The following is a 23,107-nucleotide window of genomic DNA, read 5'->3' on the forward strand; positions in this document are numbered from 1 at the left end:
GAATTGTTCAGAGTTTTGTAGTCTGATATTCATGGCTATCCCCTCAGTTTCATAATTGCAGCTTTGCTGTGTCCCCCTCAGAGGTATCACGGTCTGGGGGTGGTTGTACCACTTTGAGTTACCCCTGTGATCTATACATGAGGAAGCATATTCTAATAAACTAACATACAATTCCTTTCTCAGTGCAATAAGAATTCCAATGTAGAAGAGGTAGAATTTTATTTTATAATACGGATCTCTTCTTGGAGGATCTTTGAGATACTATACAAATTTGTTCCTTTAGTATTACAGAGAAGTTGGAATTGCCTTTATACTTTGATAGGAACTAGAGTTAGAAATAAATACAAACACACAAGGTCTCCCAAATTAAATGTGGCAGCACTGGTCAATCTTTCTTTCTTTGCAAAGAGATGGGTTACAGGAAATCAATGGTGTAGTAGCTTCTAGGGCTGGTGATGTAATTAGTACCTTGGGGCCTTGTGACTGCAGGATTTGCACCTCCACAGTGAGTTCCATGGAACTATTGGCATAGGATTTCTTTCCAGATGTTCTATGAGCTATGAATTTGTAATTAATTACTATTTCATTTGCAGTACCTATCTGAAGAAGTTAGTTATGTAAATCCATATACATTGCTTACAATTACAAAGGATGAATGATATACTTAACCTTGGTTGTCACCAAGTGTTGTGTCCAGCCAGCAGATCACAGCCTGGGTTCTAGCCTGGAAAGGCATTTTGGAAACCTGGAAGAGAAGAGGGGCTAGGCGGCAAGAGAAAGAAATGTAGCTAAGACAACATTCTGATCAAAGCTCAATTTTACTATTTCCAGACACTCAGTTATAAAGGAAGGGGGAGGGAACCCGATTTCCCGCCAAGTAACTCAGGGTCCAGTAGCAGGACGAACACATGTGTGCCTCCAAGCAGCAAAGCAGCAGGGTCCTGCAGTGGGCGTGGCAGGACGAATGAGCAGGGAAGCTCCACCCTTGAGCAAGCAGGTTCAAGCAGGTGGGGGAAGGGAAACCACAACCAAGAGAAGATTTAAAAAGTTAAAATAATTTCACAATTATGGATAATTTGCATATATATAATTAACATTAATTTAAAATTTCATAGTATGTTATTTTTTTTCCTTTTTTTAATTTTTAATATTCTTTATTACATATTTTCCTCAATTACATTTCCAATGCTATCCCAAAAGTCCCCCATAGCGCCCCCCACTTCCCTACCCACCCATTCACATTCTTTTGGCCCTGGCATTCCCCTATATTGGGGCATATAAAGTTTGCAAGTCCAATGGGCCTCTATTTCCAGTGATGGCCGAATAGGCCATCTTTCGATACATATGCAGCTAGAGACAAGAGCTCCGGGGTACTGGTTAGTTCATAATGTTGTTCCAACTATAGGGTTGCAGATCCCTTTAGCTCCTTGGGTACTTTCTCTATCTTCTCGATTGGGAGCCCTGTGATACATCCGAAAGCTGACTGTGAGCATCCACTCCTGTGTTTGCTAGGCCCCTGCATAGTCTCACAAGAGACAGCTATCTTTGGGTCCTTTCAGCAAAATCTTGCTAGTGTATGCAATGGTGTCCGCATTTAGAAGCTGATTATGGGATGGATCCCTGGATACTGCAGTCTCTAGATGGTCCATCCTTTCATCACAGCTCCAAGCTTTGTCTCTGTAACTCCTTCCATGGGTGTTTTGTTCCCAATTCTAAGAAGGGGCACCGTGTCCACATTTTGGTCTTCATTCTTCTTGATTTTCATGCGTTTAGCAAATTGTATCTTATATCTTGGATACCTAAGTTTTGGGCTAATATCCACTTATCAGTGAATACATATTGTGTGAGTTCCTTTGTGATTGTGTTACCTCACTCAAGATGATGCCCTCCAGGTCCATCCATTTGGCTAGGAATTTCATAAATTCATTCTTTTTAATAGCTGAGTAGTACTCCATTGTGTAGATGTACCATAATTTCTGTATCCATTCCTCTGTTGAGGGACATCTGGGTTCTTTCCAGCTTCTGGCTATTATAAATAGGGCTGCTATGAACATAGTGGAGCATGTGTCCTTCTTACCGGGTGGGACATCTTCTGGATATATGCCCAGGAGAGGTATTGCTGGATCCTCCGGTAGTACTATGTCCAATTTTCTGAGGAACCGCCAGACTGATTTCCAGAGTGGTTGTACAAGCTTGCAATCCCACCAACAATGGAGGAGTGTTCCTCTTTCTCCACATCCTCGCCAGCATCTGCTGTCACCTGAATTTTTGATCTTAGCCATTCTGACTGGTGTGAGGTGGAATCTCAGGGTTGTTTTGATTTGCATTTCCCTGATGATTAAGGATGTTGAACATTTTTTCAGGTGCTTCTCTGCCATTTGGTATTCTTCAGGTGAGAATTCTTTGTTCAGTTCTGAGCCCCATTTTTTCATGGGGTTATTTGACTTTCTGGAGTCCACCTTCTTGAGTTCCTTATATATATTGGATATTAGTCCCCTATCTGATTTAGGATAGGTAAAGATCCTTTCCCAATCTGTTGGTGGTTTTTTTGTCTTATTGATGGTGTCTTTTGACATGCAGAAGCTTTGCAGTTTCATGAGGTCCCACTTGTCAATTCTCGATCTTACAGCACAAGCCATTGCTGTTCTATTCAAGAATTTTTCCCGTGCCCATATCTTCAAGGCTTTTCCCCACTTTCTCCTCTATAAGTTTCAGTGTCTCTGGTTTTATGTGAAGTTCCTTGATCCACTTAGACTTGACCTTAGTACAAGGAGATAGGAAAGGATCCATTCGCATTCTTCTACATGAAAACAACCAGTTGTGCCAGCACCATTTGTTGAAAATGCTGTCTTTCTTCCACTAGATGGTTTTAGCTCCCTTGTCGAAGATCAAGTGACCATAGGTGTGTGGGTTCATATCTGGGTCTTCAATTCTATTCCATTGGTCTATTTGTCTGTCACTATACCAGTACCACACAGTTTTTATCACAATTGCTCTGTAGTAGAGCTTTAGGTCTGGCAATGTGATTCCACCAGAGGTTCTTTTATCCTTGAGAAGAGTTTTTGCTATCCTAGGTTTTTTGTTATTCCAGATGAATTTGCAGATTGCACTTTCTAATTCGTTGAAGAATTGATTTGGAATTTTGATGGGGATTGCATTGAATCTGTAGATTGCTTTTGGCAAGATAGCCATTTTTACAATGTTGATCCTGCCAATCCATGAGCATGGGAGATCTTTCCATCTTCTGAGATCTTCTATAATTTCTTTCTTCAGAGACTTGAAGTTTTTATTATACAGATCTTTCACTTCCTTAGTTAGAGTCACGCCAAGATATTTTATATTATTTGTGACTATTGAGAAGGGTGTTGTTTCCCTGATTTCTTTCTCAGCCTGTTTATTCTTTGTGTAGAGAAAGGCCATTGATTTGTTTGAGTTAATTTTATATCCAGCTACTTCACCGAAGCTGTTTATCAGGCTTAGGAGTTCTCTGGTGGAATTTTTAGGGTCCCTTATATATACTATAATATCATCTGCAAAAAGTGATATTTTGACTTCATCTTTTCCAATTTGTATCCCTTTGATCTCCTTTTGTTGTCGAATTGCTCTGGCTAGGACTTCAAGTACTATGTTGAATAGGTATGGAGAAAGTGGACAGCCTTGTCTAGTCTCTGATTTTAGAGGGATTGCTTCAAGCTTCCCACCATTTACTTTGATGTTGGCTACTGGTTTGCTGTAGATTGCTTTTATCATGTTTAGGTATGGGCCTTGAATTCCTGATCTTTCCAAGACTTATCATGAATGGATGTTGGATCTTGTCAAATGCTTTTTCTGCATCTAACGAGATGCCCATGTGGTTTTTGTCTTTGAGTTTGTTTATATACTGGATTACGTTGATGGATTTCCGTATGTTGAACCATCCCTGCATCCCTGGGATGAAACCTACTTGGTCAGGATGGATGATTGTTTTGATGTGTTCTTGGATTCGGTTAGCAAGAACTTTATTGAGGATTTTTGCATCAATATTCATAAGGGATATTGGTCTGAAGTTTTCTATCTTTGTTGGGTCTTTTTGTGGTTTAGGTATCAGAGTAATTGTGGCTTCATAGAATGAGTTGGGTAGAGTACCTTCTGTTTCTATTTTGTGGAATAGTTTGTGAAGAACTGGGATTAGATCTTCTTTGAAGGTCTGATAGAACTCTGCACTAAACCCATCTGGTCCTGGGCTTTTTTTGGTTGGGAGACTATTAATGACTGCTTCTATTTCTTTGGGGGATATAGGGCTGTTTAGATCATTAACCTGATCTTGGTTCAACTTTGGTACCTGGTACCTGTCTAGGAACTTCTCCATTTCATCCAGGTTCTCCAGTTTTGTTGAGTATAGCCTTTGGTAGAAGGATCTGATGGTGTTTTGGATGTCTTCAGGATCTGTTGTTATGTCTCCTTTTTTATTTCTGATTTTGTTAATTAGAATGCTTTCCCTGTGCCCTCTAGTGAGTCTGGCTAAGGGTTTATCTATCTTGTTGATTTTCTCAAAGAACCAGCTCCTTGATTGGTTGATTCTTTGAATAGTTCTTCTTGTTTCCACTTGATTGATTTTGCCCCTGAGTTTGATTATTTCCTGCCATCTACTCCTTTTGGGTGAATTTGCTTCCTTTTGTTCTAGTGCTTTTAGGTGTGTTGTCAAGCTGCTAATGTGTGCTCTCTCTAGTTTTTTTTGAGGCACTCAGAGCTATGATTTTTCCTCTTAGAAATGCTTTCATTGCGTCCCATAAGTTTGGGTATGTTGTGGCTTCATTTTCATTGAATTCTAAAAAGTCCTTAATTTCTTTCTTTATTCCTTCCTTGACCAAGGTATCATTGAGAAGAGTGCTGTTCAGTCTCCACGTGAATGTTGGCTTTCTATTATTTATTTTGTTATTGAATATCAGCCTTAGTCCATGGTGATCTGATAGGATGCATGGGACAATTTCAATATTTTTGTATCTGTTGAGTCCTGTTTTGTGCCCAATTACGTGGTCAATTTTGGAGAAGGTACCATGAGGTGCTGAGAAGAAGGTATATCCTTTTGTTTTAGGGTAAAATGTTCTGTAGATATCTGCCAGATCCATTTGATCCATAACTTCTGTTAGTTTCACTGTGTCCCTGTTTAGTTTCTGTTTCCATGATCTGTCTATTGGTGAAAGTGGTGTGTTGAAGTCTCCCACTATTATTGTATGAGGTGCAATGTGTGCTTTGAGATTTACTAAAGTTTCTTTAATGAATGTGGCTGCCTTTGTATTTGGAGCATAGATATTCAGGATTGATAGTTCCTCTTGGAGGATTTTACCTTTGATGAGTATGAAGTGCCCCTCCCTGTCTTTTTTGATGACTTTGGGTTGGAAGTCAATCTTATCAGATATTAGAATGGCTACTCCAGCTTGTTTCTTCATACCATTTGCTTGGAAAATTGTTTTCCAGCCTTTCATTCTGAGGTAGTGTCTATCTTTTTCTCTGAGATGAGTTTCCTGTAAGCAGCAAAATGTTGGGTCTTGTTTGTGTAGCCAGTTTGTTAATCTATGTCTTTTTATTGGGGAGTTGAGTCCATTGATATTAAGAGATATTAAGGAAAAGTAATTGTTGTTTCCTGTTATTTTTGTTGTTAAAGTTTGCATTCTGTTCTCGTGGCTGTCTTCTTTTAGGTTTGTTGAGGGATTACCTTCTTGTTGTTTCTAGGGCGTGGTTCCCGTCCTTGTATTGTTTTTTCTGTTATTATCCTTTGAAGGGCTGGATTCATGAAGAGATAATGTGTGAATTTGGTTTTGTCGTGGAATACTTTGGTTTCTCCATCTATGTTAATTGAGAGTTTGGCTGGGTATAGTAGCCTGGGCTGGAATTTGTGTTCTATTAGTGTCTGTATAACATCTGTTCAGGATCTTCTGGCTTTCATAGTCTCTGGTGAAAAATCTGGTGTAATTCTGATAGGCTTGCCTTTATATGTTACTTGGCCTTTTTCTCTTACTGCTTTTAGTATTCTATCTTTATTTAGTGCATTTGTTGTTCTGATTATTATGTGTCGGGAGGTATTTCTTTTCTGGTCCAGCCTATTTGGAGTTCTGTAGTCTTCTTGTATGTTCATGGGCATCTCTTTCTTTAGATTTGGGAAGTTTTCTTCTATAATTTTGTTGAAGATGTTTGCTGGTCCTTTGAGTTGAAAATCTTCATTCTCATCCACTCCTATTATCCGTAGGTTTGGTCTTCTCATTGTGTCCTGTATTTCCTGGATGTTTTGAGTTAGGATCTTTTTGCATTTTCCATTTTCCTTGATTGTTGTGCCGATGTTCTCTATGGAATCTTCTGCACCTGAGATTCTCTCTTCCATCTCTTGTATCCTGTTGCTGATGCTAGCATCTATGGTTCTAGATTTCTTTCCTAGGGTTTCTATCTCCAGTGTTGCCTCATTTTGGGTTTTCTTTATTGTGTCTACTTCCCTTTTTAGGTCTAGTATGGTTTTGTTCATTTCCATTATCTGATTGGATGTGTTTTCCTGTTTTTCTTTAAGGACTTGTAATTCTTTAGCCATGTTCTCCTGTAGTTCTTTAAAGTCCTTTTGATGTCCTCTACCATCATCATGAGATATGCTTTTAAATCCAGGTCTAGCTTTTCAGGTGTGTTGGGGTGCCCTGGACTGGGCGAAGTGGGAGTGCTGGGTCCTGATGATGGTGAGTGGTCTTGGTTTCTGTTAGTAAGATTCTTACATTTACCTCTCGCCATCTGGTAATCTCTGGAGTTGTTATAGTTGTCTCTGTTCAGAGGTTGTTCTTCTGGTGATTCTGAGTATCGTCTGTCAGCAGACCTGGGAGACAGGCTCTCTCCTCTGAGTTTCAGTGGTTAGAGCACTCCCTGCTGACAAGCTTTCCTCTTAAAGGGAAGGTGTACAGATATCTGGCGTTTGGACCTTCTCCTGGCCGAAGAAGAAGGCCGAAAACAGGACCTTTCCCAGATGCTGTGTTGCTTTGGCAGGTCACAGAAGCTGTCAGCTTCTGTGGTGCACTCTCTCAGCTGTGCAGACTACGTTCCTAAGTTCAGAGGAGTCCTGGATCCAAGATGTGCTCCCTGCTCCTGAGGCAGAGGGCTCCTGTGCAGGGAGAATACAGTCTTCCAGCTGGGAGGGTGCCAGATGTCTGCAGCCCCAAAAGGGTGCTGCCTCAGCGGCTCTGTGGCTCCTGCCTGTCCCAGAAGCTGTCTGCCTCTGTGGTCCTCACTCTCACCTCTGCAGACTAAGTTCGGCAGAGTCCCGGAGCCAAGATGGTGCTCCCTGCAGGGCAGATCACTGTCCTCCGGCTGGGAGGGTGCCGGATGTCTGCAGTCCCAAAAGGGTGCTGCCTCAGTGGCTCTGTGGCTCCCGCCTGTCCCAGAAGCTGTCTGCCTCTGTGTTCCTCACTCTCACCTCTGCAGACTAAGTTCGGCGGAGCCCCGGATCCCATAGTATGTTATATAGCATCTATATATGCACCCATTTTAATTTTACATATATAAATGCATATGATACCTTTATGTTAATTAGTTTTGTTGCTATAATTTATAATAATTATAATTTATATTTATATAAACAGATGCTGCTTCATCTTCCTTTTCTCTCTCCTTCTAGTTCCTACCCACCTCCACTTCAACCTGGATGTAATCCCTTTCTGTTTCTCATTTAAAAGGGGGAAGGTTTATAAGGGATAATATAAATAGAAACATGTATTTTTTTTTAGTTTGTTTATACATTGGACCAGTTTTGATTTATGTGTGATGACTCAACCCAGCTTCACTGGAATGCAACCTGTGGCCTCATAAGATGAACTGTGCAATATCCCTTCTGTTTCAAGTTTTGAATAATTTGAAGACTATTGAAATTAATACTTCTTGGAAGAGCTGGTAGAATTCTGTGCCAAAAGGATCTAGTCCTGGGCTCATTTTGGTTGAGATACTTTTAGTGACAGTTTCTATTTCAATAGAGGTTATATGTCTGTTTAATTTTTTTATCTTAATTTACCTTTGGAAGTGCTTTGAATTGAGAAAAATAACCATTTCTTTTCTATTTTCTCATTTGTTAGAGTACTGATTTTTTAAGTGTGTCTTTATGATTCTCCGGATTTCCTATTTCTGTTGTTATATTTGCATTTGTATTTCCATTTAGACTTTATCCCTCTCCCCTCTCCCTTCTCCCCTCTCCCCTAAACTGCCTTTTGGCAAAATGTTGTTCAAGCTTATTGATTTTCTCAAAGAAACAGGATTTTGATTTGTATATTTGTTTGTTTATTGTATTTTTGATGTTGTCGTTTGTTTGTTTCTATTTTATTGATTTCATCCACGAGGCTGATTATTTCTTGCCATTTACTCATTTAGATATGATTTCTTCTTTTTTTTTTTTTTTTTTGGTTTTTCTAGACAGGGTTTCTCTGTGTAGCCCTGGCTGTCCTGGAACTCACTTTGTAGACCAGGCTGGCCTCAAACTCAGAAATCCGCCTGCCTCTGCCTCCCAAGTGCTGGGATTAAAGGCGTGCGCCACCACGCCCGGCTGATTTCTTCTTTTTGATCTAGAACTTTCAGATATTTTATTTAGTTGCTAGTATGAGATTTCTCCATTTTTAATGTAGACATTTAGTGCTTTAAACTTGCATTTCAGAACTGCCTTTACTGTTTCTCATATGTTTGGGTGTGTTGCAAATTCATTTTCCTTTCATACTAGTAAGTCTTTAGTTTATTTCTTAATTTTTGTCTTGACTCATAGTTCATTCTGTAGAGAACTGTTCAATTTCTATGATTTTGAAAGCTATGCATTACTTTTGTTTCCTTCTCTTTCCTTCTTCCTATTATTCTCAGAATTGCTGTCTTCATAGTGTTCCACATTTCCTAAATGTTTTGTTTTGTGCCTGGAGGATTTTGTTTAGTTTGGTTTTAGATTTATTTATTTTTGACTGATGTGCTTAATTTCTTCTATTGTGTCTTCAATTCGTGGGATATTGTTTTCCATCTCTTGTGTTCTGTTTGTGCAGCTTGCCTCTTTGATTCATGTTCTAATACCTAAAATTTTCATTTTCAGATTTCCTCCAGCTTGTGTCTTCTTTATGAAGACTATTTTGTACTTTCAGATCTTGAGTGGTTTTTATTCAATGCCTTCCAAATGTTTGGTTTTGTTGTCTTTGATTTTGGTAAGGGTTTTGTTTATTTCTCTTTTAGGGAGTCTCTATAATACTCATAAATGCTGTTTCAAGGTCTGTTACTTGTGCTTCACTTGTATTGGATTTTCAGGACCTATTGTAGTAGAGTTCTTGGCTTCTAGTATAGACATATTGTACTAGCTTTTATTGACTGTGTTTTTGTGTTGGCCTTTCATTTTATAAAAGTGGAACGTTTGTAATTCTGGGTGCTGCTATCTGCTTTTGTCAATGTTCCGTGAGGGTTTTGTTCTTTGATCTTTACTTCCTTTGGCGCTTAGGTGAGTGTGGTTGCTGTGTGTTGCCTGATCTAAAATTCTTCTGGGGTCTTGACAGATATGGTCACTGGGCTTCTAGCTAAAATGTGGTTTTCGGAATTATACTCTTAACTCTTAGGAATAGATAACGGGTTGCGATCAGAGGTGACTGGGGGATTTCACAGGAAGAGAGAAACCATCTATTCCACCAGGATCTGCTTTGTTAGTCCCCTGGAATTGGAGCAGAGTGAGGAGAGACCACAGCAGAAGGTCTGCAGAAGAGCTAAGGGTGAGTCTGGGGAGTCAGATTTGCAGCAACAAAGGGAGAAGTGAAAATCTTCACTTAGCTTATCCACTCCCCTGGCAGGTGTGCTTGATATATAACTCAAGTGATTTATTTATTTTTTTTTAATATCTATTATCAAGGTACATTTTTGTATCTTTATTTAGATTATCAATTTCTATTTTCTCTGGTATAGTAAGGTCATCCATTGTAAATCAGATGTATGACTCTGCGTGTCTTTTATGGAGAACAAATTTCAGGCTAAATAATTGCTACCAACCTATTGTATCAGGCCATATAACAAGTTGTTGAATCAACTTCTCTTCTTCACTGTATTTGTTCTCTGTACCCACTCCCTTCTGTCTGCCTTCCATTCTTTTTCTGTGCAGCTTTGACTTCAGCCATCAGTGCTTTTTACTCCCACTGAAACCTCACACAGCACTATCTTCCATCATGATTCTCTGAGTGCCTGACATCTTCTATCTGTCTTCTGCTAGCTTATCATTTATAGCTAAGTTACTTAAATATGAAGCATTCACATTAATGAAAAATCCAAATAGCTGTTCTGGTTTCTTGCTCATTCCTTATAGGACATCTTCCCTGCTTAAACAAAACAAGCACCAAACAAGACAGGAAAAAAAAGCAAAACAAAAACAAACAAACAAAATACAAATAAATAAACAAACGTACAGACAAAAACCACTTAATATCATCACTTTACTTTCTCCACCCTTTGATACCACTAAGAACCACTACTTGATTTTTTTAAGCTTTCTTTCTAATCTTCCTCTTTCTTAAATCCAGCAATACCTACTTATGTTTTTCTTCATTTCCCCTTCTTTCTCTTTATTCAATCTTTGGGCTATAGAATCATCGTATTGGCTTTTTTCAGGAGCTATATTATTGATATCAATATAGATATTTCTCCTATGGTTTAGACTCTGAATTTCTTCATTTCACTTAACTACTGATCATCTTTTCCTACCATATTTCCAATGTAGTGAGAGCCAGAGCTCTGTTTCCTCTGTTTCCTCTGGGTAAATCATTCGGTTAGTTGTACCTCTTGTAAACTAAAAGATTCCTGCCTTTGTCTTGGTGATTAAATGCAGCCTACAGTTGGTCAGTCACTAAGGGATATTCTGAATGATTCCAGGATATGATCAGTGTTTTCAGCCACCACTGACACTGCCTGCCCATGCTCCATCTTGGCCTATACTGACTGCTTCAGACTTTATTAACAGAGAACTTTACCAACCCTGTTAGTTGTTTTAATTTTCTGTTAACCTTTCTGTCTTGTCATTTCATGGAAATTAAAATTTGGCCAGCGTTTATTCCTGAATAAGTATATTTCAGTAATCTATTTTCCTGACTTCACTAACCCATTTTCCAGATAAAAGGGTAACCTTCTCAGCCCATAGTAGAAATTAATAAGTATGCTTAGTTCTTATAAAATCTGCAGTTCTGTTGGTTTACTTATTCAGTGAACAGACAATTTGACTATTTCAATGAAATGTGCATATTCATTCAGTAAATAAGTTATGAGAATCAAGTACATTTAAGGTATATAGTGCTAAGAAATATATGCCTGCAAAATTCTTAATCATTAGAAATTTGGGTTGAAGAGGAATATGCAAATAGAAGTAAGCACTGGTAACATGGTTGCAATTGGAGGCTATATTTCATAGGTTTGTCAGTTTGGGTTATTTTAAAATAGTCAAAATACAGACAGAGAACATAGGAATTAACAGCTTTTAGCTGTTTTCAGTGAAAGGAGATGCCAGACAAAGTTAAGGCAGTGCAAAGTCTCAGTGTGAAATCTGTCTGATACGTTCAAGGAAACGGATGGAAAGCAATGTGTCAGGTGTGTTCCACTAGGGATTTAAGGGAAGCAGTAACAGGAGAGAATGTTGTTATTGTTTTAGAATTTACTGTCTGTGTCTAATGCAAAATAGATATTAGAGAGTAATGGTGTAGATAAAGACACTATTTGAAATATAAATTTTGCTTCTAATTCTGTCATATCCTAGGTGCAACAGCTCCTCATACGCTATCTCAAGTTGTGTAAAATTTTTATATGATCTCAGTTCCTATGTCTGTTGTGCACACACTTGTTAGTCTATTTTCTTTGTCATTGAATCTGACTGTTCAAGGTTTTTATTTGCTATGCTTTGTTCTCTCTGTTGTCATGGTAAGTGGTTATTTTTTAAGTGTGTTTAGAAGAATAAATTCCTGTAGATATATCCCCAAACAAACAAAAAAGATAGATAAAATGAGAGCAGAAGTTTTGAGATCAACAGGAGTGTGTTGTCTTCCCACAGCCTTAGTGAACCAGAATAGTTATGAGGTAGTAGGCTGAGAATTAAGATGAAATGTTCGTGGGCCAGCACATTAAGTCACTTTAAAAAGTGTTTTGTCCTATGTATAATTTATTTCTTTGCATATTTAAGCCATTTTAGATTGCCAACTAAAATTTCACATGTTACCATTTATCTTAATTAGAATTTTAAGTTTTTCTACGCAACTTTTTTCTTTCCCTGCATTTGAAATCTTCCCAATTCTAGACTCATTCGAATCTGCAAACACCTTTTGTCTAACTACCTTTCTTTTATGAATATGTGTTCCAAAAATATGTTACATTACTTAAAAAACTATTCTTGTTTTCCATATTTTTACTGAAAATTTAATTTCCTCTAAAAAATCACCATCTTCTAAAATATGAAAAAATTAGGAAAGATCACCATTTACAAACTTCTCCAAGGTTGTTGCTGAACATTCCTTTCCAGATCACTATCATCAACAATCTTCTATTAAGTCTTAGTTGATTTTTACTTTCACTAGTTCATGACACACAATTATTTAATACAGTTATAGACTTAATATCCTTCTGTTTTGCCCAGTTAGGATTCAATTATCAGCAATAAGACTCAGTGCTCTAAAACTTTTTGGGTCTGGTATTATTTTGATTGACAAAATATTTTATACTGATATTTATTGTGTAGGAGTCTAAACAAATAATAAAGAGCACCTACTCTAATATGTCTAGGTGGCAGAGTCATGCATGAAGTCATGCATGATCCATACTACATGGATTATGTTCTACTGAAGGTTTAGTTCTTTCAGGAAAAGAGAGAAAAAGGATACAAATATACATGTATATATGTATATGTGTATATGTGTATATGTGTATATATGTATATGTGTATATATGGATATATGTATGTATGTGTATATATGTATATATGCATATATATATGTGTATATGTGTATATGTGTATATGTGTATATGTGTATATGTGTATATATGGATATATGGATATATGGGTGTATGGATATATGGATATATGGATATATGGTTATATGGATATATGGATATATGGATATATGGATATTGTATATACATATATGTATATATGTATATATGTATATATGTATATATGTATGATATTGATAGATTGATATCTATGCTATATATCCTTTGTTCTTTTATATGATATAAATGATATCAATATATCTATCAACATCTACTAATATCTTTATACTTATTATCTATCAATATCTATATAATATATATATATTGCTCCCTAGAGCTTATCACACAAAACATATCAGTGTAAAGTAATAGGAAAAATGATATGCCTATCTTTATAGTATATGAACAAGAAAGTACCAATAAAAGGATATTAAGATAGTGATATTGTTATTTGACAGAAATATTCTCCTAGGTCCAGATACAACACCTGTACATTCCTAGTGAAAAAAATAGACTCAACTTTTATGAGTGTGAGTACAGATTTTTTTCTTTTGGCTTTTTGAGACAGGGTTCTGTGTTGCCCTGGCTGTTCTGGAACTCACTCTGTACACCAGGCTAGTCTTGAACTCAGAAACTCGCCTGCCTCTGCCTCCCAAGTGCTGGGATTAAAGATGTGCAATGAGATCAAAAGACAAATAGCCAAGAGGAAAGTGGCTAGACTAAGTGACATCATCTCCTCTGTTGTGTTTCTTCTTTTACCTATTCAATAATTCATTGTTTTTTTCTGTACTTGGTCTATTGTAGCAAACTCTCATCAAATACATTCATAAGCATCACCATTTTGTTCAGTGATAGTAATTAATTATTCTGTCTTGTATTGGTTATCTGTCAAGTGTTCCAAATTAGTGTGACAACATTTATCTTCAACAAATGTGCAGCTAATTTATATTGCAACAAATCTGTGAAACATGTAGAATATCTTCCACATGTATTCATGTTTGCTTACATTTTTTTTCAACCTCTGCTCTGAAGGAAAAATCAAAATAAGGAAAAAGAATAGAGAAACTAACATTTGTATTTGAACTGTTCTTTCTACAGGCTCCAATAAGAGTAAAACTTTATCATCACTAGTCTAATAATTATACCTTTGTGTATCCACTTAGTACATAGGCACATCACAGGCAGCACTCAATCTTGATACTTAATATAGACTTATTTTATAATATAATGTTTAACACATGTCCACATGAGACATGCAGATTCTGTAGATAACATTCAAAGTAAAATTTAGGAATCAATATTTGAAAACTGACACAGACTCAATTTAGTGTTGTAGAAGCACAATTTAGTGTTGTAGAAGTCTTTTTTTTTTTTTTTTTTTTTGTTTACAGCCCAATGACTGCTCTGCCTCCTGGGGTTCCTTATTCACAGAGTCCCTTCCCTCATCTACCTCTACTTCTCCTCAGAGAGGGTGCCCTATCCTGGGTATCTGCCCACTTTGACCCCTCAAATCTCTACAGGATTGAAAGCATCCTCTCTCAATGAGGTCACACAAGGCAGCTATGGAAATGGAACAGCACATCTGCTACTTATGTGCCTGAAGTCCTCCGTCCAGCCTGTGTGTAAGCTTTGTTGTTGTCTTAGTCTCTGACAGCTCCCAGGGCCCAGGTTAGTTGACTCTATTGCTTTTCCTGTGGAGTTCCTATACACTCCATGGCCTTCAATCCTTCTCCAAACTCTTCTATAAAAGTCCCTAACTCTGTCCAAATTTTGGCTCTGGGTATCTGTATCTGTTCCAGTCATCTGCTGGGTAAAGCCTCTCAGAGGACAGGACTCTTTCTATGAGTGATATCACATATGTTTCCGTGAGATTTGATTTGCTCTTTGTCCAGTCTAGCATCTCAAGACTTACAGAACTCACCACTGTGCATTTCAGAATGAATCCCACTTGCTTAACAATGCCTTAGTATTTTGACAATCATTTCAGTGGCTGTTTTCTTTAAACTTTTAACAATTCAGTCATTTAATTTCTTACTATATTGATTCTTCTTGAATTGGCTAGAAACATAATTGCTTTCAAATGCCCTATGAACTTATGATCAGCTTGAAAATTTCCCCAAAAGTACGATGTAAAGAAAACTGTATTTTCAATTTCCTGAAGGTACAAAAAGATTGCACAGTCATCTCAAAAAATATGTGAGAGATATTTTCAGGATAATATGATCTATACAAACTGTTGGCTGGTATTACGAAGAATAATTTAAAATTAAGCATTTTATTGAAACAACTGTTATGCTTTCTAAAACCATTATTTGACGGGATGAGCATTTAATTAGACAATATTTAAATTTTATCTTAATGCTAATAGTAATTTTATAATATTCATAACAAGATGAACAATTAATTAATAATGTATAAAATTAATATTTTACAAGGGCGCTGATAACATTAGGAATTATATATTTTTTTGGTCTGGCATGAGTACTACTGATGCTAAGAAATATCTTACTGGTAATAATTCTATGTTACACAGTAATATGGTGAATCCTCTCATTAGGTATGTTTAAATTTAGTCTTTGCCAGTTATACATGTTTCTATAACATACTTCATCATAGAAAACCCCATTAGCTTATCACCTCCTTATTCTGATGAATTCCTTCTTCTCAAGTTCTCCTACTTTTATGTCTTTTTCTTTCTGTGAGATGATGAGTTTAATTTTGGTGGCATTCATGAACATGAATTTGGGTTGGTATTTACAGAAACTGCAGATTTACATGAATAGATGCTATCCTAACCAGACCTCTACTTATGTTCATAATAAAAATTTATAGATAAGCAAGATGAGAAGAGAATGATCAATGTGTTAATATAAGAGATTAGGGTTGAAAATATTGATAAGCCCTTGAGAGTCATTAAATGCATAAATAGTTAAAATGTAGAAACTGTAGATAATAAGACTATTTGTACATACTTGCCTATATCTGAGTTGTATCCACAAATATTTACTCACTCTTTTTTTTTTTTTTTTTTTTTTTTTTTGGTTTTTGAGACAGGGTTTCTCTGTGTAGCCCTGGCTGTCCTGGCACTCACTTTGTAGACCAGGCTGGCCTCGAACTCAGAAATCCGCCTGCCTCTGCCTCCCGAGTGCTGGGATTAAAGGCGTGCGCCACCACGCCCGGCTATTTACTCACTCTTATCAATTGAGTTAGTCTAAAGAGAATGGAACGTCAAAGTTAATCACCACTCCTAGTACAGAGAGCTTGGTTTCTCTCAGGAGAGTTTAACACCAACTGTTTTTTTGTTTTGTTTTTTTTTTGTTTGTTTGTTTGTTTTTTTGATATTTGTTCAAGGATTTCATAGATGTTTGAATCATGGATATGAAGGGCCAATGGTAAGTGGTGTTGGTTTGCTACCCAAAGTAAAAACTAACACACTCCTGAGTCTATCTTAATATTAAAAAAATTATGAAAATTAGTAAGTACAGAAGGGACCATGCTCCCATGCTGAATAATTTCAAATAAATACTGTGGCTACGACATTCTGAAAGACAGGAGGCATGTCACCTGTCTGGCATTGCAGGCTGTGACTTGTAACTTCCTCCCACAGAGCATAGTGCAGTAAGATGTAGACACAAACAACTTTAATGTTGTTCATCCTTCTGAACATGATTTCAGCCATGTAGTCAATGTCAGTCTCTGGAACCATAAATCCAATTGCTAGTATTTACCCTTGATAGGATATGATGAACGAGGCAGTTTGAACACTGTACTTGGCCAATGCTTCTGAAAAACAGCAAGACGAACAAAGTCAGAAGAGTATAAGAAATTACAATAGGCTAGAAGATGCTAAAAAAACAAGGATGAAAAAGGTATCATACAGTGTATTTGGGATCTAGAACTAATAAATGAGGGACATTATGAAAAATGAAATCTTGATAAGCTGTGAGCTCTGGTTATTTATATCTTATATACATATATTGTATACTTTATCATGATATTTTTGGTTTTGTAAGTTTGATATTACGTCATTTCTAGTTTCCCTTCTACCCTACAATATCTCTAATGTAGCTCATTACTGTCCCCCAAATTCATTACTTTCTACCTTTGGTAGGCAACTAACGATGATAACTTATTATATTTTGGAAGTCTCTTGTACAACTCTGACCACAAACTAAAATGGAGGCTTCTCATGCTTTGTGTTGTGTTAGTTATAGCTGCTGTGGAAAACATTGGCAGTTCATATGAGAAATAATTCATTTTAACTATATATAGATATATAACATAATTATATAATATAGTTAAAATAAAATCACATACATCTCTATATATCTATATAATATATATGTCATATGTATATTATAATCTATATATCTATATCAATCCCTATCCCTATCCCTATGCCTATCCCTATGCCTATCCCTATGCCTATCCCTATCCCTATCCCTATCCCTATCCCTATCTCTATCTCTATCTCTATGTACACACACACACACACACACACACACACACACACACACAGAGAGAGAGAGAGAGAGAGAGAGAGAGAGAGAGAGAGAGAATGTCATCATGCTCATGATGAGGGGGTGAGGAAGCAGTCTAGGAGGAGGTGAAATGCTTTCAATGTATATTCTTGTTCTAAAAGTTATATTCAAAGGAGCTTCTGACTAAATTTTTCTAAGTACGAATAACCCACTTTGTGGAAATCTTCAGAATGAGTGGAGAAAAACCTTTCCAGTTTCCAAAGTGCTTAGTTAACATTTTAATGATCAAATCAGAAATAACAGGATATAAGTGCAATGTAGTTTCCCAACACTGAGACATAATTATGTTTGTGATGAAAGTTGGATAGCCTTGAGTGATCTATGGTCTGAGCATTATAGGGAATGACATGTTTTCCATTAGAGTAGAAGGATTTCTACATGATACCATGTAAGCCATAGTCATACACTACTGCGATGAGTGCCTGTGGAGGAAACAGTTTATTTTGATTACGTATCCACTGAGGGAAAACAAGGCAGGAACCCAAGCACAGGGGAGAGACATGGAGGCAAGAAGTGATGTAAAGGTCATGGGAGAGTGCTTATTACTGTGCTTGCTCATCCTGATTTCTTATAGCATCCAAGACCATGAGCCCATGGGTGTCACCAAGCTCAATGAGCTAGGTCTTTATACATCAATCACTAATTATGAAAATTTCTTCCAAATTTTCCTACAGCCCAATTTTATACAAGCAAGTTTTTCAGTTGTTCCTTCCTCTCAGATGACTCCAACTTGTATGAAATTGACACAAAACTAACCAGCGCACTAATGACTACATGTTTAAAAACATTGAAGTCAATTTCATACATTTCCCATTTTTGTCCTTCCCTTTTTAATTTTGTGTATTACTCATGTATAATAAATATTATAAGTGTCACAAATTAGGATGAATCTTGCTGCAAAACGTTCTAAGATGGTTTTGTAAAAAATAAATATACATGGGGTTTGGGAGGAGTTGAAAGAGAGAAAAAGCAAAGAAGGAATGAAAACATCCTAATATGCCATCAAACACGTTGTTTCCCAGCCAGATTATCTACAAACTCTCATTGGAACAACTATGTGTGCTACACTCCAGTCCTTCATAACAGTCTTAAAGAAATACCATCGAAGTAATTCTTTGCACTTATATCTGATTCCTGGATTTCATATGTAGATATGTGCCAAGTTTTGTTTGATGGATTTCCAATCATTTTATAGGAAACAGCCTTAAGAATGATTGTATAATATTACCAATTTAGGTAATTTTGTATAATTCTTACAGAATAATGTGTCTTTTCTCTCTGAAGATCACTTAACAAACCACATATAAATGACATTGTGTGAATGATAAATGGGACCCACCTTACACATAGCTGTGAAGACATTTGGAAGACTGGAGTTTTACCTTGTTTTCCCTGCCACATCCCCTCTTGCATCTCAGCATGACCTGGCATCCACTAAATAATTATAGAATGAATATAAAAATTGATTCATTAACTGAAACAAACATGAAGTATGGAAATATAAGTCATAGTTGTATAGATATTCTTGTCCTTACAATTTTTCCCTGTTTAGTCTTTCCTGTTATTTTTGTTCTCAGAATATGCTTTCATCACTTGATTCCTGAGCACATAATAATGAAAAAGCTCTCTCTCAACATATATGCATATGTGCACAAAAAATAATATTAAGACTTTAAAACACATATGCAAAGACTGACCTTTATGCTGAATTTCGTATTCAAGACTTAGATAGTTCCTTAAGATTTGTTCTCATAGTAAAGTAATAGAGACAGCAATGTCAGGACAGCTCCTCTTTTCATTGCAAGACATTTTAAAGTTTAAGTGAAAGCCACTAACGCCTGTTTTTTACATACCATATGTGAATACAAGTTTAAACATAACATTGTATATGGACACATAAACGTAGAGGAATCAATTCAATTCTTCTCAAGATTTGCATTATATTATGTTTTGCATTTCTTCATTACCGTAATGCCTTTTTATAAAGATCATCCATATGCATATCAATAAACAGCTTTGAAAACTTTTAATAAGACACTCTCTCAGGTCTGTCTCGAATTTCATTAGTAGCTTTCCTTAGTCTTGGGAGATGCAATTGTAATTAAGTTTGCTGCGAGTCAAAAGCAGTTCAAAGGAGATTAATTGTAAGCTGTGAAAACCTCAAGACACATCATATGGGGGCATACATTCTAAAGCTAATCTCATCATTTGATGACAATTCTAGATTGAAGATTATTTCATTGAATTGTTTTCATTTTTTTTTCAGAGAACTTTTAGTACAGGGTAATAGGAGCTACACTCCACTGTAATTACTGACCAACCGTATATTCTTAGTGAATTAAATAGTCAGAGTGATATTTTCAGTTATTTCTTTATAAGTTTTAAATTGTTGGAGTAAATCTGATGTACGCGTGTTTCATATCAGTTGAGATTATGATAGTGAAAATCAAAATCACTGAAGTAAAAGTATAAAATAAATTTGTGCTGTTATCTCACCTTTGATGTTCACTCTGAACCTCATTATTATTCAAACGAAGCATTATCCTATGTATCCACATGAAAATAAGCTTTTGGATCACTGAGTCAGGGATAAGGGTCATAGAAACCTGAGTCAAAGTAGTTACACACTTTCATGTCAAACACTTCTTCCTCTTGTATTTTGGTGTTCATAGCACATCATAAAGAAACAGTATTTCAGATTTAGAAAGGAAAAATTTTCTCCTTTAACTGAAAATTGAAAGATGTGGACAATCAATAAAGTCTGTTGTCGTTTGCCTGACCTTCTGTGAAACTAAAGAAATAAAATTTGTTTACTATCACTTTCATCTCCCTACTTTATATACTCAGGATACAAACTTTTGAAGTAACTGACTAGATCTTCTTTCTAATCACAAGATTGATAAAAGCACCCGCAATGAATATATGATCAGCTATTCATCACCATCATATGAAACAACTAAGACAACTGTCACATGTGTCATATTTATTCTTAATTTGTAGGCAATAGCTGCCTAATGTTTATTAAAATCCTCTTGGAAGCTATCCCCAGTAATCTCTAATATAGAGGTGTGAGTTGGAATGCACACACCCTGATAGGTTCTGATGAAAGTCATGCATAAGGGATGTTTTGATGAGTGTCAAGAGGTCTCATAAGCTCACTCAACTATAATTAAATTCAACTATATTTTTTAATCTTACATGACAGTTGAAGGATTTAATTAAAAAATAAGAATAGATATGTAGTTAATTATGTTTTTTTTAATACAGCAAAGTATAAGTAGAAATAAGCAGAAAGTTTTGAGACTAGTATCTCTGGCCTTGGATAATAATTATTCCACTAATTGGACATGTGACATCAATAAATATGTTAACTTCTGTAACTCACAGTGTCTTTCATGTTTAAGTGGATTATACAGTACCTAGACCAAGACAACTTATGGAGAGAACCTAATGAGGGATAATTGCAAGGCAATTAGCACATAGGCATTAGTCATCTCATTCAACATTTACTAGATGCTGCCAAGAGTCAGATGTTACTTTAAATACATTTGAAAATAAACAAAATAGAAATCTAGGTTTTCAAATCAACTGTTTACTTTGAGACAAATAAAAGTACATAGAATAGTAGGTGAGATTGCATTATGAAATTAGGGTGTAATTACACAGAGTAACTTACCCAAGGCTAAAGAATAGAATGGAGAGCACACATTTAAGTCCTAATAATCAAGGACTACAATATTAAACAGAAGTCTTGTCTTCTTTTGTTCTTCTTAGTCTTCTACCTTTTCTTCTTCTTCCTTTACTTTTGTTTCTTCCTTCTTCTTCTTCTTTCTTCTTCTCCTTCTTCCTTTTCTTCTTCTTCTTCTTTTCTCTCTCCCTTTCTTACTACATTTAAATTGATAATTCAAATTTATGAACATAATAAAATAGGGAAATACAAATTTTATATTATTTAATCTTTTTTGAAGGATGATTTTCTGCAGTGATAATAAATTGTGATTTTCGAATTCCACAAGAGACAGAATAATAGTGACAATTGAAAGAAATGTTATTTTTTAAAGTCATCCACAACAAATTATATAACTCATATGTAGTTATACATAGATTTTTGAAAGAGAATGTATATTTTACCTTGATTCCACAGCATTTTACCTGAGAGTTGAGTCACTAGATATTACATTCATTGAGGTTGGAAAAAAACTCATGGATGAAAAGAGGCAGATATATGTTGAGGCATGACAAGCCTGAGTGTGCTCAGATATTTCCAAGAAATCTTACATATGATATAAGCATCTTTTAACTATTTTAAAAAATGAAGTAGAGGTGAAATGACATTTAATGTTACATTTGTATAGAATGAAGAAGATGGTGGAATAGAGATAGCTCAGTTGGTATCTTGCTTGCATTACAAGCATAATAATATAAGTCTGATACAACCTAAGAAAAACAAGGCTCTTCCGGCCGGACCAGCACTAGGGTAGCTAGAGCGCAGGGTCGGCTGACACCCTCCAGCTACCCAGGACCCCCGCCACAGGATTTTGAGACTGCTGGTGAGTGGAACACAGCTTCTGCTCCAATCTTTAAACAGTGACAACGACAACAACTAACCCTAGAGATTACTAGATGGTGAAAGGTAAACGTAATAATCTTACTAACAGAAACCAAGACCACTCACCATCATCAGAACCCAGCACTCCCACTTTGCCCAGTCCAGGGCACCCCAACACACCGGAAAAGCTAGACACGGATCTAAAAGCATATCTCATGATGATGGTAGAAGACTTCAAGAAGGACTTTAATAACACACTTAAAGAAATACAAAGGAACACTGGTAAACAGGTAAAAGACAGTAAAGAGGAAGCACAAAAATCCCTTAAAGAATTGCAGGAGAACACTGCTAAAGAGTTACAAATCCTTAAAGAAAAACAGGATAACATAATCAAACAGGTAGAAGTCCTTACAGAAAAACAGGAAAACACATCCAAACAGATGATGGAAGTGAACAAAACCATACTAGACCTAAAAAGGGAAGTAGACACAATAAAGAAAACCCAAAATGAGGCAACACTGGAGATAGAAACCCTAGGAAAGAAATCTGGAACCATAGATACGAGCATCAGCAACAGAATACAAGAGATGGAAGAGAGAATCTCAGGTGCAGAAGATTCCATAGAGAACATCGGCACAACAATCAAGGAAAATGTAAAATGCAAAAAGATCCTAACTCAAAACATCCAAGAAATACAGGACACAATGAGAAGACCAAACCTACGGATAATAGGAGTGGATGAGAATGAAGATTTTCAACTCAAAGGACCAGCAAACATCTTCAACAAAATTATAGAAGAAAACTTCCCAAATCTAAAGAAAGAGATGCCCATGAACATACAAGAAGCCTACAGAACTCCAAATAGACTGGACCAGAAAAAAAATACCTCCCGACACATAATAATCAGAACAACAAATGCTCTAAATAAAGACAGAATACTAAAAGCAGTAAGAGAAAAAGGCCAAGTAACATATAAAGGCAAGCCTATCAGAATTACACCAGATTTCTCACCAGAGACTATGAAAGCCAGAAGATCCTGGACGGA

The sequence above is a fragment of the Mus caroli genome, unplaced genomic scaffold, assembly GCF_978045245.1.
Source record: "Mus caroli unplaced genomic scaffold, Mus_caroli_1 scaffold_9, whole genome shotgun sequence".
Classification (NCBI taxonomy): Eukaryota; Metazoa; Chordata; class Mammalia; order Rodentia; family Muridae; genus Mus; species Mus caroli.